This window comes from Phragmites australis, chromosome 12 (genome assembly GCF_958298935.1).
Source record: "Phragmites australis chromosome 12, lpPhrAust1.1, whole genome shotgun sequence".
NCBI lineage: Eukaryota > Viridiplantae > Streptophyta > Magnoliopsida > Poales > Poaceae > Phragmites > Phragmites australis.
In genome coordinates this window covers 10,761,221-10,779,672 of record NC_084932.1, presented here as the reverse complement: position 1 = coordinate 10,779,672, position 18,452 = coordinate 10,761,221, and positions in this window count along the sequence as shown.

The window sequence follows — 18,452 nt, the reverse complement described above, 5'->3', positions numbered from 1 at the left end:
TGATTAGGTTAATTGCAGAAGCAAAGGTCAAAAGTCTCCTATTTGGAGAACAGCTGAATAGGATGACCAAAGAAAAGTATCTCCGTTGGGGCCACACATAGGTCACTGGGATTTCATGCGGTTCAGGCAGAACTGAACCAACCAATATCTTGGAGCACAATTAGTTTAGCAATTGGCCAAGCAAATATTTTAATAGCATTTGTGTCGGAGGATTAACTCCTGTCACAGGGATCCTGAGGGACCTCTTTTTAGAGATTCGGTCGGAGGGATGATTCTGAATATGTTTGCCGGAGAAATAAATGGATATGAATGCGATGGCTGGCGGGGTGGAATGATCTAGTGCGGAATGAAGTAAATGCACTGAGGGTTTAGACAGGTTCGGACCGTATGAAGGCGTAACACCCTACTCCTGTATGAATGCTATAAATATCCTGAGAATGTCTCTCAGGAATGTGCTAGTTACAAGAATGTTTGTCTATCCTAGAGCCTGGAGCTCCTTGTTCTTCGGTCTCTGTGTATCTGTTGGCTTTGGGGGCTCTTGGACTTCTCGATCTTCTCTACTTCCTTAACTTCTTCAACCATGCAGAGCTTGCCGGGCTTTTTCAGCTTGAGCGCTTCAACTTACTTCGCTTGTTCAGAGATTTTCCCTTGTCTTTGTCCGTGCTGCCGGCTGCTTTAAATACCTGCCGGCACTAGCGTGCCCCGAATGGGAGGGCACGAGTTCCAAGGCACCATAGATGGAAAGGGTGTCATCATAGTCTCTATGCGAAGTGACGGGGGTTGAAAACATGTCCCGCGCCCGGTCTTCAGTCGCCATAAGGGCACTGGCAACGGGCGCCGTGGAGAGGGCCCACCGGGCAACCGTAGAGCGGCCCAGCGTGCCCGCCCTGTCTTGTTCTCCTGCCACTGCAGCGCGGCAGATGGAACGCCTCGGGCCTTGCGACGTTATCCCGAGGCGCGCCGGATGACACGGGATGGGACCCGTGCATTTAATGTCCCCACGCCCTTCTGCCAAAATATGGCAGGAATAGACACCGAGCGTGGCGGGAGCAGTTGGAGGTGACAGGCCATGCACGCTCTTTAAATGCGGCCTCGGGCCTTTCACCTGCTGACACCTCATCGCTGGACCCCTGTGAGGGCCACTGACGGAGGGGCTTCCTGGGTCGTCGGGGAACCGAGTGCTCGGGGGTCACAATTCACCTCCCCGAGCACTCTCTCCCGAGAACGCCCTTCCTTGGTCCTCGGGGAACCGAGTGCTCGGGGGCTACTGTTCATCTCCCCGAGCACTCTCTCCCGAGCATGTTTGTACGAATCCTCGGGGAACTGAGTGCTCGGGAGTTGTGGCTCGCAACCCCGAGCACTCTCTCCCGGAACTTCCTTTAGTGGGCCCTCGGGGTACTCGGGTGCCTGGGGGGCTACTGCTCGTAGCCCCGGGCACACCCCTCCCAGTACTTGGTTCTCCTGGTCGTCGGGGGACTTGGGTGCTCGGGGGTCACCATTTACCTCTCCGAGCACTTTCTTCCCGTCACTTAGTTTTCGCGGATCGTCGGGGAACCCGGGTACTCGGGGACCACTGACTGTGGCCTCGAGCGCCCTCTCCCGAGACTTAGTCTTTTTTACCTTGCAGAGGTGACCCCGCGGGATGGCGCCACGTGACGGATTGCTGATCTAATCTTGAGATTCGGAAACTCCTGATTCCTGATTCACCTATAGCTGGGTATCTCAATATAGACTTTAATATTACTATAAGTATGCAAGGCACATATTTATCCTATTTTTTTCTATTTTACCCAAAATTTGTTATGTCTAAGCAATGAAGTAAACATACGTACCATCCTAATTAAGACAATGATTGTACCACCTACCTTAATTTGGTGTCCAAATATACTTATATTGGAATCAGGAGAGTAAGATGTCTTGATGTTTTGGTCAGTTATTTGTCAAACAATTTTGGAAAAAGGAGCTGCTTGCATTTGAAACAAACAGAAATATCTGAGTAACTGTCGAAGAAAAAAAAAACTGTGTTAATTAAGATATTATTCGATTGATAATAGTAAACTGTGCGCTTACAGCACTAACCCTGTAGGCCAGTTCAAAGGGGGATATAATGCCTGGTAATCTTTCAGGAAAAAATCATCTAAAAAAACTTTTAGAAAAAAAATCATCTAAAAAAATCTTTCAGGAAAAAAAGAGAGAGGAATGTATCTATGCATACTACAGCATAAAGTTGCACACCGTGGGGGATCCCGCTGGAAACTCCCTCGACGACGGCTCTGTTTGTAGCGGCGACGCTGACAGCTGCGATGGAATTTAGACCGGTGCATTCCGTTGCGGTCGTGACAAGGCTCGCGCGCGCGTACACTGGTGGAAAGGCAGGCGATGGCGCTCGCCGCCGCCGTGTCCTCGACCCTTTCCGACTTTCTATCGTTGGGTCTCGCCCCACCGGCCGGTCAGCTAGCCGTCAAATAAATTATACGAAAGCGACGTCGGCAAGGACCGCTCTATCGCCGGCCGGCGATCGGGTGTCTCAGGCGCGTCAGACTTGCCGACCTGACCTTTAATGTCCTGCAGCTTTGGCCTCTTGGGATTGGAGCCGGTTGACGTGTGCCTTTGGCTGTTTATATCATCGCCCGTGTTGGTTTGGGTCGTCATTTTTTGTCTCTTCTGTTGAAAGCAATAGATTTAAACTTTTAATTTTTATTGATAGATATGATATTTTATATATGGTGAAAAGGTGTCCATTTGAGAAAGATGTCTAATGGGTGTTTATTGTCCAACGGGCACGAGTAACCGCTGGATGGTTGCCAGGTATTGATCACAATTGTTTTCTAACACCCCTTTGATCACTACCAATCCATGTATATATCTTGAGAACTTCTTAAAAATTATATGGGAAAAATATTAGAAGAGTAATAGTAATATGATGATATGCTGTTAAAACTCTTTCAAAATCTAGTGGGAAAAATAAAGATAAAATGATACAACATATGTTGATTATTGCTTTATTATAAACTCATATGAGAAAACTTTGAAAGAGAAAATTCATAAGCGAGTTTAGAGAATAATAGGTAGGATCTGTGGATCAAATATGTCTTTGATACCTCTTTACAAAACCCGATAGGAAAAATAGGAAATATGATATATATTCTTGTGTAGATATTGCCTCATTAAAACTTTTTATGAGAAACCTTATAAGTAAACTTATATAAGGAGAAAAAGTACAATATGATGTATAACCAGGTTAAAATTCAAGAAGAGACTCCCTCTGATCTTTGCAAAATTTGAAGTTATCGCATACTAATATTATAAACATACTAGAATATCGAAGTTGGTAAGGATTTTGTGTATAAATCTACGAGGTTATCACAAGATTTGGTTTGCAAGATGTTTAGCTCTCTATTTTCTTGTAACTCATGAGGATAAAATAATTTAGGAGCAATATGCTTAGTGATATTGCTCTTTATGTAACTTGTTTGAATCTGAGCAATACAAGTAGTATTATATTTGTAGGTAATGGTTGATGATTCAATAGAACCAATACCATATAATTTTTTATGTGGTTGATCATTCTGCGAAGCCAAATACATGCATGTGATATTTCAAAATGATAGGTGTAATTAGCTACTAGAATTTGTTAGATGACTCTTATGAGATGACTATATCACTATGAAATCAGTCTGTGATATGACATTATGGGGATCAATTATATACCTAGTATTTGGATATCCCACTATGGTCATATCTTGATTTTTCTGATATAAAGCTTTAAGTTCAATATCTTTTCATCGTCAACCCAAAGTATGAATGGATCTTGATTCATATTTAGGGATTGAATGACTATAAGTGTTTTTATAGATATGATTGCCCAATATTATTTGGATATTAGTTGACTGATGGATAAATATTCCTGAAGGAATAGGTTCAAGTTGTAGACTTAAGCAAAATTAGTTTTACCCAAATCATTCATCTCAAATTCCGTCTTAAGATGATTACATACTTTGTCGTGTGTTGTTTGAAGATGATAGAAAATCCAATTAGAATTTCATTATGAACATACATATGCAATCATCGTGGTTGGAGTAACCCTTATGTGGAAAGAACCCATTTAGTCAATTGTACCACAATTAACTTAATTGCTTGAAATCATAGAGTGACTTAAGTTGTACATAATATATATTATGATTTGTATTTAGATTTAGAATACGAAGTCTATTAGGGACTTATATTTCTAAATCTAACCAATTCATTTGATCTGCCAATGATATTGAATATGGAAATATAATTTTCACACATATCATGAGGTATGTAGCAACGTAATTGATATCAGGTCTTTGCGTGAACCCTTGTGCTACATGTCTCGCAATTTCACCAGCTTATGGAATGAAAATCCATTTTGCTTCTGTAAAGAAGACATTGTGTTGTTGAGCGAAAGCAATTCTCCTTAATTACCACATTTGGTTTGACCAAATTTGAGTGCTGAAACACTCTGTCTAGGACTTTTGGTCTGGATCCAGTTGAAGGTGTACCGTAATTTTGAGGAGAAATATATGTTGGTAATTTGTAGTCTTTGTATTGATTGATTCTGTGGAATCAATATAGTTTGTGAAAATATTATCCTATTTAACTCTGTGTATTTCTCAAAATAATAGAGTTAGGGTGTCCCAATGACCCAGCACCTGAATTTATGTACACATTTGTGCTGAACATTTGGATGCCGAACACCTCTAGGCGTTTGGATAGTAAATATCCATAAGGCGTCTATCAACTTGATGTTGATTTGCATTTACTGTCTTAGATGATGTTCTCTCTCTGTTTTCGAGAATGCTTGCAATAAGTTGTACTCCTTATGACCATACTTCTATCCTCTTGTTTTGGTTTGGGAGTTGAATGGTTTTTAGGTACTCCACTCTTTCTGGCACATTAATAGCGGGAATCGGATTTGATGACACCTTTATGATAAGCAAATGCATCTGACAAATTATTTGTAATATGTTGTAAATACAAGATGTTCAGACTAAGAGTTCAGATCTCTGGTACATGGATAATGAGGACCGAATATGAATATGTGTGTCATTCCCTTCTGATTCCTGGCATTCTTTGTGGTATTAATCTCCCCCTAATATCGAAAATTATCCTAAAAATGTTATGAGTATACAGACAATTAATATGAGGTATTGACAGATAGTTATACCTCATATGGATCCCTAGTGCCCTTTGTAGGGTGGTGATATCGGTACATATAGAACGTAACCGATTTGCAGATGGAAAATACTTGGCTGATGCCAAATTTCCATGCATTAACTGCAACATAGGGACCCGCATGATTACAGTAGGATAAATTTGGTTTAATAATAAGGCGTGTAAAGTTGCTTGTCACCAGCAAGATGTTGGCAAATTACAATTATATGGTTAGTCATACAAATGATTTGATTCTCTCGATGAGAGATTCAGCTATACCATTATGAGTATGTACATGATATTTAATACTGTAGTGCCCAAAACCAAATTATTCTATGTAAATGGATTTGATCCTGTGTCCAGGATTATTTGTTGTAATTTTGATATTTGGGGCAATGAGTTTGGTATAAGTGTAGTGCCTTATATATAAAGGACACATGTGGGACTATTTTGGAGATGTATCAATTAGCATTATAGAGTACCTAGATGGTCCATAAAATTATTGAATAGAGCTACACATTCAAGAACATTAGGTAGTGTATTATGAATTTTAAGGTAAGAGGGCCTTAAAATTAAATTCCCTATGACACATGCGGTGCATACAAATATGAGGATTTTGGGAATTAATATTGCGACCAATAGAATTATTAATAATTTTTCTAATCATCTCTAAGGTAGAATGATCAAGGCAATCATGCCAAGTCTTGATTTCATCAAGATAGAAAAATTATTTTATACGTAATATGTGGTACGGATTTGATGTATGTACAGTACAATCCGGATGGTATATAAGGAAGATTGTCATATCCGTTATTTAGATTAAGAGGAGAAATTCCTCTTTATTGTCATCACGGGTTTCAATATGAAAATTATTCTGACAGATATCTCTATAACTTAGTAAGATACAGCTTGAATCGGGATACAATAGAGCATCATCGATTATGACTTAAGTACCCATATGGAGAGTAATTATAGGACGACCAGAGCCAACAATAATTACATCGTGTTCAACGATTGTCAAAATATTTCCTTGTCTCTTACTAATAGTTTGGAAATATTTTGTTTCCCTAAGTATAGATTTTGTGGTACAACTGTCCACTAGGCATATTTCCTCCTCCATAGAATTGACTCCCGTAGAAATCTATACATAGAAATGAAGAATTTAGCATGAAATTCTTTATCAGGTATATAGAATACATGCAAACTTTATGTAGTATCATAGTGCTGATACAATATTTTGACATACAATATATATAATAATGACAACATATTTATTACAACAACTAATAGACATAGATAAGCTAATATCTAAGGAGTTTGGAGACTAGTTAATGTCACCAAACATGTCGTTCAAAGCATATTGGACGATCATGTTCTTCATGCTCATGGGGTCTTCTGGCTGCTGGAGAGTCTGATTGTTACATGGTTCTTGTGGAACATGTTGTGAACAACTAGACTCCTTGTTATTGTCTAATTGAAGATTGAAGTGTGTTTCATATCTTTTCCCTTAAGTAGGTCGGTTACATCCCACGGATTGTAAATATAGATCACCTAAAAATCTTAGGGTGCATCATTTCTCAATAGAGTGTTTGTAGCATCCACACTTGCGACAAACATTAGATTAGTTAAGTTTGCATTTAGAAATGCCTTTCCCCTGCTCCGGTGCACGTGACTTTTGCTTCCCATTGCGTTTGCATTTACCTTTAAAGTTTGTTGGTTGGTGTCTAAAGAGCCATCAAACTTGTTATTCTAGACATTAGCATGCATTTCAGGTAAAGGAGTATCGTCTATTGTGCGCTGATGATGATTCCATAGAAAGAGTTCACCATGCTTTTCGGTTTGAAGTAATACATGTATCAAGTGAGAAGAAACTTCATATTCTCTTGTACGGTATTGTTTCTATAAGATCTTATCAGTGAGAAGCATATTAGATAAAGTTTTATCTATCTTCTCCGCATCGGTAGGTTCTTTTTTGCAGAAACACAACTTGAATGGAACATATTTTATGAACAACATGATTGTAATCTTCGACGGATTTGAAATCATGGAGTCGGAGATGTGTCCATTCATGACTTGCATCAGGTAGAACGACTACCTTCTGCTGTTCATATCTTGTTTTGAGAGCTAGCTATAAAGTGCTCAGATTTTCTTCTATCAGATACTTAGATTTGAGATTCGGATGGATATGCTGACTTATTAAGTATAAAGCTCCATATTTAACTTGATCTGTTAGCGGTGGGTCTCCCTCTTGGGGAGGTTGGAGTGCCACTACAATTCCACGGGATGCAAGACTAACCTTGACGTCCATAGCCCATGTTCGGTAGTTGTGACAATTGAGAGCGAGTTCATCGAACTCTTTCCTGGTCATCTTAACCTACATGGAATTAAACCATAGATTTGATTAATTTACTATATGTAAATTAAAAATTATCATGGTAATGTTGTAATAATGATGCAAAATTTGTGAAGTCAAGTTGAGACTTGAATTTCATAGTGTAGACCTCAAATTATATAGCTAACATATTGAAGATAATCACTAAATGTGGTGTAGATCTTGCAATAGTAGGAGGCATAATATGATATTTGTAAGTAGGTGTCTATGTTCCTATTATGTTGTGCTCAGTAGGATATTCCGAAGAACACATTAAAGGTGGTCATTAAGTCATGGTGATAAAATATAGACCTCACAGTAATGGTGGATAATGTGCAAATATGCAGTAGCTTCCATAGTTCCATTACCTTGTATTTCTCATTACCTTGTATTTCTCAAATATTAAATTGAGATAATCACTTAATTTGATTTTGCATTTAAATTCTATTTGAATTAAGAACCTTTTGGGCATAAGATCACTTTGGGCTTAATTATAGTGAACTAATATGTAATTATACAAGAAAATAATTTCAATTGCAAAATTCACACGTTCGTTAACACAAATACATGTTATAGGGAATACATAATATCAAACACATTGAACGTTACAAGATTTCAGATAATACAGGGTCTGGAATATAAAGTTACAATAGAGAGTACAATTACTGTTAAATTCTAGGACTAAAATAAGAAAATACAATACACATAACTTAAATTAAATAAATGGATTGTAATTTTGATGGAACTTGGGGGGTTGATTTAAAAATAGATAGTAACTGTGAATCTCGACCTGTTGGACCGAGACAACTTGGCCTATAACCCATTCAGACTTTGGGCCCAATGGCCCAAGTAGGGGGAATGTGCGGGTGGAAGAGGCTGGCCAGCAACCTGGGCATTAGCCCAGGTGGCCTTCTAGCCCAAGGCCCAAGCGGGCACGCCTGCCTCCCCCGTACCATATAAAAGGGAGAAGGCAGCAGTTGGGGTTTTGCCCGCCCCTCTCACAGCATTATAAAAGGGAGGAGGCATCCCTCGCCGCCGTTGGCCACCTTAGTCACCTCACAGCATTATAAAAGGGAGGAGGCATCCCTCGCCGCCGTTGGCCACCTTAGTCACCTCACAGCATTATAAAAGGGAGGAGGCATCCCTCGCCGCCGTTGGCCACCTTAGTCACTGTGCGCCGGAGCGGTGGCCATCGGGGAAGAAGAGGAGTGCATCGCCATCGTCGATTTGGTGAAGAAGGGCGGCACACCACAATGGGCCACCATCGTACCGAGGATGAAAGTCGGGTGCACCGGAGTGGCCTCCACCTGACTGGATTCGCCTCCAGCCATGGTGATGGGGTCACCGCGCTGCTGGTGGGGAGGCGTGGGCCAGCACTGAGGCCGAAGCCCATGTCGGTGGTGGGGTGGTCGAGATAGAGGCCGATCGCATTATGGAGGAGGTTCAGGCATAGAGGAGGTGTGGCTGGCGTTGGAGAAGGGAGGAAGGTTGTCACTTCATCGTCGTCGAGAGGTGTCACTAGGGAGTATTCGGGTGAGGCCGCAGGGAGACGAAGGTGCTCGGAGGAGCACCCATTGGTAGTGCTGGGGCCGCCAGAGTCATGGTAGTGTAGGGGCCGCTGTTGTGGTGGCCACGCCATGGTGCACGGTGGTGGCCGTGGTAGGGCCGACATCCTCATCCACGGTAGAACCTAGGGGCTCGGCAGTGGCGACCCAAGTGAAGGCAGTGGTTGAGTGGACACTGATGGGTATGATTCGTAAGTGGCAAGACAAAGAGTGGGGCCGTCTCCAAGGACATGGGCAGAGAAGGTAAGTCCCAATCCACACGGTTCTCACCTTTGATGGAGGAAATCCTTCACGCCTCTGTGCTTGAACTCAATAGAGCATGCGTGATAACGTGTTGAAAGTCGATAGGATTTTAATATAATAGTAGACAAACAATGGATTCAAAATCTTAATTCTCATTGATAGATGTGGTGTTTAATGCATGGTAAAAGGGTGCCCGTTCGGGAGGCATTCCTCCCGAACAGGTGTTTATTGCCCAATGGGCACGAGTAACCATCGTGTAGTTGCCGGTTGAGCAACTGTTAGACATTTGCCGGTGTTGGTCACTACTATTTTCTAACATCTTCTTTTGCACTAGTTTTGGACTCGGTAAAGTGGCCGCAGACTACAACATGGCTAGCTTACTCCACCTCGGACGGCTCATGCCAAATCATCTTCGGTGAGCCATCATGTTCAACCAGCATGCTAGACATGTACTTTGATTGCTATTTGTAGTGCTAATTAAGGCCTCATACGTAACAGTAGGGCTGGCAATTGGACCTATTGGTTCAGGTACCCACCAATACTGTGCCTGAGGTGTCTGGGTTTGGGTCCAAATTTTTGTCGATGGGTCAGTTGGGTTTGGTTCCCAAAATATGTTGAGTTGGGCTATGGTTTTCGTTTAACCCATAGGTACCCACCGGTCCTCCTAAATCCATTAACATGCAGAGGCCCAACCTCCCTACTCTTAGGTTAGCTCATACAACACATCCACATTACACATTCACACGGTCAGGGCCTCATGGGTCACACCTCATATGTCATATAGCTTCATACCCAACCCCAGGCTCTCGGCCACCACCTCCCTGCTACCGCTAGCCAATAGCCGCCACACACTGATGTGACCACGCAAGATCTCATCAGCCTAATGCCCGGTAGCCACCGCCCAGCCTGTACCCAACACCATATGTAGACCTGCCATCGGCTCACACAATCCCTACTACACGGTGCTTGCCGATGTCGAGTACTATGATTAGCCAGCTTACGCCACATCGTCGGCTAGGTACCCGACCGCTCCTGCTATAGGCGCCTATGGATACAAAGGAGGCATCATGCCACCGTAGCCACAGCTAGCAAATGACATTGCTCCTCTGGCAGTGATGGCAGATCTAGCTGTGGGCGCTGCTCCTCATAAGTGGGAAGATGGGCATGGATATAGGGCTGACGGTGGGTTCGACGGTAGGGGTGCTAGGCGGTCTGGCGCTAGTAGGAGGGGTGAGCTACCTGGAGGACATGTTCGAGGAGAGGGTGGTGAACCCAACCCAATGGGCACCTGAAAATCGACAGACACTCGATTGGTTCAGGTTTTAGTTTTTGTCTGTTTGGCAACTCGAGCTCGGATCAGGTTGTGGTTGGCTGGTTTCGAGTCGGGCATGGTTTTGCTCCACCCGGACCTAACCTGATCCACTGCCAGCCCTATGTAATAGAGATGTTATTGGGGATGTCAATGATTGGTGAAGTACCGATCTTAGAACTTTGTATCGTAGAAGGGGGATGCCTTGAGTACATGAATCAAAGGAGCACATAGAGAGATTCTTATATAGGTTTGAGCCTCTCTTAGGATAATAACCCTACGTTCTATTTGTCTTGTATTGATATGAGCTCGTATAAGGGGGTGCGTGGCTAGCCTAGATGGAACTAAACCTAGTCGACGACTTTCTTGCTCAGTTGATGATGTCTTCTGGCTTGTGCGAACTGTAAAGACTTCTGATGGCTCATAATGGCTTGTCCCCCGTAGGGGCCCCATGCTCCGTATATTTAGGGGGGTCTCGCACGTTCTTTGGAGTGTAATTCCCATTCTTGGAGATAAACCTCCCTATTTACGGGATACCTTGGGTACTTACGAGTAGTTTACTTTCATCCAAAGATCCCTTTCCTCGAGATATAGATATGCTTTGAGAATTGTGGGGAACCCTGGGGTGCTCGGATATGGTAGTTATTAAGTAGTCATCATCAAACCGCTTATCAGTACATGAAATGAGGCTTCAATGAATCAAGTACGTGGCCAGCAAAGTTAAGTATTTTGTCTGACCGCATCATTGAGTAAGACTCGGGTTCCCAATTAGGATGATGCATCAAACCAGTTTCTTTGGGTTCTTAGATCATCTATTCGGGATTCTAAATGCCTTCGAGTTATTAAGCAAGTCTTCGAGAAGATGTTCCATCTGAGTAGGATTTCCAATTAGCCTAAAAAAAAGATCATCCCGCCCCCATGAAAGGATAGGGAGGAGAAAACTTGTCACTGATTGGGTTCAAAAGTTGGATCATCACAACAAAAATTTTGGGTAGTGATGTGAATCTTTTACCTAGCATGAGAGCATGATTATAGTGGGAAAACTCGCACGTGAGGTGGCACGGTGCGCCAAGCTCCTCAGGCTAAGGCTTCAACTGCTCTGCATGAATCAAACATTAAATGCGATGTGATGATAAAGCAAGAGATCATGGTCTTGAGTCATGCCACAACGTCAGTCGAAGAGCCATCTCCGAGAGTTGTTGCTCTGTATAAAACCAGAGAGGGAGCCTACTTCATTGTTCACCCCACCGTCATCATTTGATTTTCGTCATCATCTTCGTGCTCCTTGTGACTTTTCCTCCAAACCCCCCAAAACCCTCCTCCCCCATTTCCTCTGCCGCCATGGGTCGAAAGAAGATTGAGAAAGAGAGTTCCAATGCTGACAAGATGGCGATCACGATTCTGGCATGGCAGAAGTCCAAAATCATGGAGGAGGCTCTAGTTAAGATAGAGATCGATGAGGTGATCCCTCCTCTCGCCTTAATTGCCAGTGCACTTGCGGTGAGGTAGACAATTGTGTCGAATACGGTACTGTAGCCCATATTCGGCACCTCATGTGCCAAATATGATCGGGCCTGTATTTTTTCAGCGTATGGTGTACTAAAAGTCAGTTTTCAGTAAATATACGGATGCTAAAATTGTAAATACGACTATATATATTGTCTATTTTTGTAAGTACAATCACTTATGTTGTCTAATTTTGGATTTTGGGCCCTAATATTAGCTTCGTTAAAATAACACCCAAAAGATATAGCACTTTGATTCTATGACATTCTACCCATTTTAATTCATTCTATTTTATTTTCCCTATTTTTGGTGCATGAAAGGACAAGTTTGCCCTGGGCTCAACAACAGGAACTAATCCATTTGTTCTCCATTCTATTCACTAAACATGGGTTGGATCGGATCACCCGTTCCCAGTGCCGTGGCGGAGCAGATACCTTGTTTATGCCCCGAGTACACTAAACATGGGCTGGATCGGATCCCGGCGGCTTGGCGGTCGCGTCCAGCGCAATGACATGGCAGCACGGAAGTGGATGTGGACGACGGTGGTGACACGTGACTCGGAGGTTGTGTCCGATGCACCCTCCAAAAATGGTGGCACGGAGGAGGACATGGACGACGACGGTGATGTGCGCAGCCAAGGATCCATTTCGGGGCCGTCAAATCCGGACGCCTTTGCCGCCGGGAAGCTAGATTTGAGTCGCTACCATCAGTCCATCGCACTGAATCGCCGCCGCCATCGTGGAGGGGATCACCCACGCGGCTCAGAGCTGCACCGCTGCATGGATCGGAGGAGATCCGCTGCCAGGCTTCGGTCCTACATCACCACAGGGATCTGATCCTATAACTTCATCGTATGGGAAGGGGACAGGGTCACCGGGGAGGGGATGGTCCGACACAGCTGAGGGGAGAGGTGGCACAAGGAAGTCATGGTGTAGCAGCAGAGGAAACAAAAGGAGGCAGCATATGAGGAAACCATGGAGTGGGGGACGGGTTTCTTTCTATGGACATCCGAGAGCGGACGGACGAGGGGAGAAGCGAAATGTGGTCATCCGGGCTGCTGATGCATCAATCTTTTGGACGGACAGAGGAGGGCGGGTGGACGATCGTATTTTTTGAAATAGTAGGGAAGAGATTTTGACAAAGTTAGTGTCAGACATGTTAAAATGTCGAAGCCACACATTTTGAATGTGAAAAATGCAAATTTCTATGAACAGGGAGGACTATCAGGTAGCAACGCCGCGTTATCCTTTTAGTAGCTATCTATATATAGGACCTGCTTCACACTCCGCTCAACGCATCTCGACTGTAGGCTGTGGCACCAAGCAACATCTCATAGAGCGAATGGTGCTACTGTGGTTCATTTTGCTAGATACATTCCGCTACTTGAGGAAACAGTCGAAGTATTAGTTGGAGACGAGCAAAAGTGTTGTAGATATACTGCTTGTCAAAGAAAGCAGTAAACTTAATAATTGTTGAGCCATGCTAATTAATTAATGTGAGATCATGTGTAATAAAAATTAGATTAGTGTTGAAATTAGCAAAGCAAAGTGATTTAGTATTATGGCATAGTTGATATACATATGTTGATAATATATTGCTTGAATATGCTCATAATATCATAATAATGTTTGCGATTTTGATAGATGCAAAACACTTGCATGAGTGGTGCCGAATGGCTTGACGTGAGTCAAGTTTGGAGAAACTTACACTCAGAATTGGTTGTTTGTTTTGTTCATATATAGGTATGTCCTGAGGACGAACGTGGTCGGTAACAGAAACTGAGACTAAGTTCAGAGAGAAATCGAGGTTAAGACCATCAGAAAGTCATACAGGCCGTTCAGGTTAGAAAATGATGTACGAGAAGGTGATCATATCATAAGATATATATAGGAGATATACGAATTATGATATGTGAAAATGAATTATGTCATAAGGTTGCAAGTGTGTCACTATATGTGTTCGTGGAAAGAGCGGGTTTACTCGCGAGGTCATGGCAGGGAAAAGCAACAAAACGGTGTCACATATGGATGTGGACATGTGGTTCAGATGGCTCAGAGATCCAGTGCAGCAATTGGGGAGCAAAGTGGGCTGGTGCGGCTCGTGGATGCGATGGCGTATGTCAGTGGGCTGGCCGGCCCGGCGTGTTGTTTCGGCTATGCATTGCATGCTTGAAGTCTTATGGCTCATGCACGGCTTCTATTGGCCCAATTAAAAAAGATGCATGTATGGGTTCTTTGGATAATTATATATATATATTTATATTTATATTTTCAAAACTACACATCAGTTTGAAAAAATAGCAGGAATAGACTACCGTCACTTGTTCATCGGGTCAAAATAAGATGCCACCTGATGAACGGGCGAGACCTTGTGGGCCCTGGCACTCAAAGAAGGTCTCATCCGTTCAGCGGGTGAGAATTTCATGTCGTCCACTGAACAGGTGAGATCTTTGTGGATGTGACGCCGGACGGGCCCACCAAGAAGGTCTCATCCATTCAGTGACGAGATCTTCTAGGTATAAAGAAGCGTTGGCACGTCCCTGTTGACGTCAGCCCACCATTCGCACCACACCCAGTCGAGAGAGGGAGGAGAGAAAGAGAGGGAAAGAAAGGGAGAGAGAGGGGAGGAGAGGGGGGGGGGGGAGGGGAGGGGAGGAAGAAATTTGCGACAAAGCACTGCAGAAATAAAGATGTATGTTAGTTTTTTAATAAACTCGGTAGGATAGCTATTATTGGTAGGTTTTGACATAGGTTAGAGGTTAGACCTTGGTTTTTTTAAAGCCCGATAGGATAGCTACTAGACGTAGGTTAGGATGTAGATCTAGATTTAGAATTTGGGTTAGGCATAGTATAGCAACTAGATCTTGTTTGTACGTATAGTTTAGCAATTAAATATAGTATTTAGACATATGTTAGGTATTAGATGTAGGATTTAGATATATTATAATCATAAGTTAGGTAGTAGATGTGGGATTTGGAGGTGTTTGATTTAGCGATTCGGGAATATTTTGTTGCAGTATAGAATATATGTTGGGCCATGCTTGTAATGAATTTTCTATTGTAGATGTGGTTTTACATAATTATTTCTGTTATGTCATAATAATGTAAGCTTTTTGTTGATAGTTGTCAGGTATGTCGGACCTGTGACAGTTTATGATTTTTTATGGAGACAATGTAATATTATATGGCCTAGAAGGGGTAGTACTATCCGTATTTCAGTCAATGGACAAGGGTATCTCCAGACCTATGCACAAAAGTATCAGATACTTGTACGTCTAGCTGATGCATGGGGTTCAAAATAGACCCCGAGGTTCAAGAGATGACCATTAGCATTATGAGCAACCGTCTGGGAGATGGTGTATACTAGAAGGTATACGTACTTGGGAAAGATCAAGTATAGAGGAGGTACCTGCTGGATGTTGTATAAAGTGGTTGGCCTCCTATGTTGCCTATGCAATGGAAGAATAAGAAGGCAATTGAGGAGATGAAGGGTGGGGGGCGGGGGGTACATGAAGGAGGGTGATAAGGAGGAGTATGATGACATTATCGATCCAGATGGTGGACATTCATCATATTATCCAACTGAACCGACCAGTAAGGCAGACGAATGTGAATAAATCCCTTCTCTAATTGAACAGATTGAGCAGGATGATCCTGAGGCGGACGAATGTCCTAACTATGACATGTCAGATGATAAGGACGACGCTCTTGTTCCCGCAGATTGGGACAATCCCAACTATAACAACCTTATGGTGAATGAGGAGAATCAGGTGCGCTAGGAGTATACTCAGAAGGAGGTGATCGAGAGTGCTAGGTATCCTACCAGTCAGGCTATGAAGGATGATGTGACTCAATAGGCGACATCACTTTGTCGGGAGTTTTATGTTGTCAAGCCAAGCAAGAAGGAATATGATGTCAAGTACGTGAATGAGGGTTACCCATGGCAGATGCATGGCTTCAAGGGGAAGTGGGTTGAGTACTCGGAGGTGTCCATAGTGGTGGAGCACACTTGCACCCTGGATGAACTTGAGCCTAACCACAAAAACATCACCTTAGCCTTTGTCACCAATGTAATGTACGCCCAGATTTTGAACTACTTGAACTACAAACCAAGGCCCATAATCAAGCAAATTGAGGTGGAGTGCTACAAGTACACTATCAACTACAACAAGGCACGGAGGGTGAACAGGAAGACAATTAAGATGAGGTTTGGGACCTACAAAGCGTCATATGACAATCTTTCACACTTGTTGCAGACCATAGCTCGAAGGAACCTGAGGACGTATTATGACATTAATAAGTACGCATTATTGTCCAAACCTACAAATATGTCCTAAAGCGATGCTCCTTTGCATAGGAGTATGTATCAAAGCTTTTGAACATTGTCAGCCTATCCTGTGCATCAACGACACTTTCCTTACCCAGAAGTACAGGGGCTAGCTCTTGACTGTTGATGGGAACAACCAAGTTCTGCTGTTGGTATTTGCATTTGTGGAGAGTGAGAACACCACTAGTTGGTACTGGTTCCTCTACCATGTCAAGATGATAATTGTTGGTGCTCGACCGAACGTATGCCTTATACATGACCGACATGCTGGGATGCTCGCGACAATTCAGGGCTACAAAATGGAACAGACGATGGTGTGATGGGACCCGTGTGGCTAGATCTATAGAGTAGGTGGTGCATGAGGTATTTATGTGCAAACTTCTTCTACCAATTCAAGAACAAGAACCTCATGAACATGTTGAAGAGGCTATCCGGGCATAACTAGCAACGGAAGTTTGATGCTCTTTAGAAGACACTGGATGACCTGATAAAGAAGCAAACATATGAGCGTGCAAGGAGACCTGTGAGGGGACCGGGGGATGAACAATACCTCTTGAGTCCCTCCAAACAGACAATGAAGCTGGCATAATGCGGAGGACCGAATCATCTACTAGGTCGTTTAGCGAGTGGATTAAGAATGAGCTGAAGGAGAAGTGAGCTCTGTTTTACAATACAAACGGGGCTAGGTACGATATTATGACTACAAATTTGGTAGAGGTTTATAGCTGGGTGATGAAAGGTGTGAGTGGGTTACCGCTGGTGGGTATTTTAGAGTTCATACTTTAAGGAACATGCAAGTATTTCAGGAACCGCTATGCCATAGCGCATCTGGCGCTGAATGATGCTCATCTAATTTATGGGATGAAGATAACTAAGTACATGGAAGACAAGACAGAGAAGGCAGGGGCTACATTTCTTTTCAATTTCCATTCAAGAGTTTCTATCTGTTTCAACGCCTTTTTTTTTTAGACTTCAAAACATGAAATGGACAAATTCCTTCTCTTAGGAACACATACAAGAAAAAGGATAATGGTAGCCCTCCTATTAACTACTTCATTAGATGCACTGAATGAAGATCATGAGAAATGCACAACATAGATATGAAGTTTATGTAGGGACAAAGGCAGAAGGGAGCAAGTGAGAGAGAGTTATCCAAGAGTACACCATCTTCGATGACAGGTGTGTTTGCACCTGCTACAAGCCGATGATACGGCACAAGCCATGCTCTCATGTGATTATCACGTGTGCCGTGATGGGGATGAGGACCCAGAGATATCTCTCTGACTACTTCAAGAAGGAAGCTCTATTCAACACCTGGAATCATGAAATCTATGGTTTTAAGATTTATGGATCTTTTACAAAGGAACATCGGCCAGATTGTGTTTTCATTCCTGATCCCTACAAGACGAATCACAAGACGGGACTACTCCAGACTACGAGGCTCCGTAATGACATGGACGAAGCAGAAGCCAGACTTCGCGTGAAATGGTGTAGCAAGTGCAACGGAACCGGTCACACTTACAAGAAATGCATCGTTGGTGACCCGAGTGTTAACCCATGAAAGCATGTCCTTCTGGCTCAGGTGCATATGGCAGATGTCATTGTGGTCGTTGATCATCTGCTTCGTCGAGTTATATGTTGTAATTCATGTTGTGATGGATATTCATGTGCACAACATTGTAGTAAACTATTTTAGTACTAAGATTTCCAGTATGTTTGAGGTGGTAACGTGTTATGTTGGTTTTTGTTAACATATTTGTGTATGCTTTGAACTTTCAGTTTTGGACGCTTACTTCTTACTCTATGTTTGGTTCCTTATAATATTGTAAATAACTTGTAGCAAGCGGGTACAGCATAGTTCAAGCTGCTTGACCCTCAACTTGACCTTAGGTACGATTCGTACAACATTGTGGTGCAGGCTGCGGAGCTCCCAGTACTATGACCCCATGTGTCA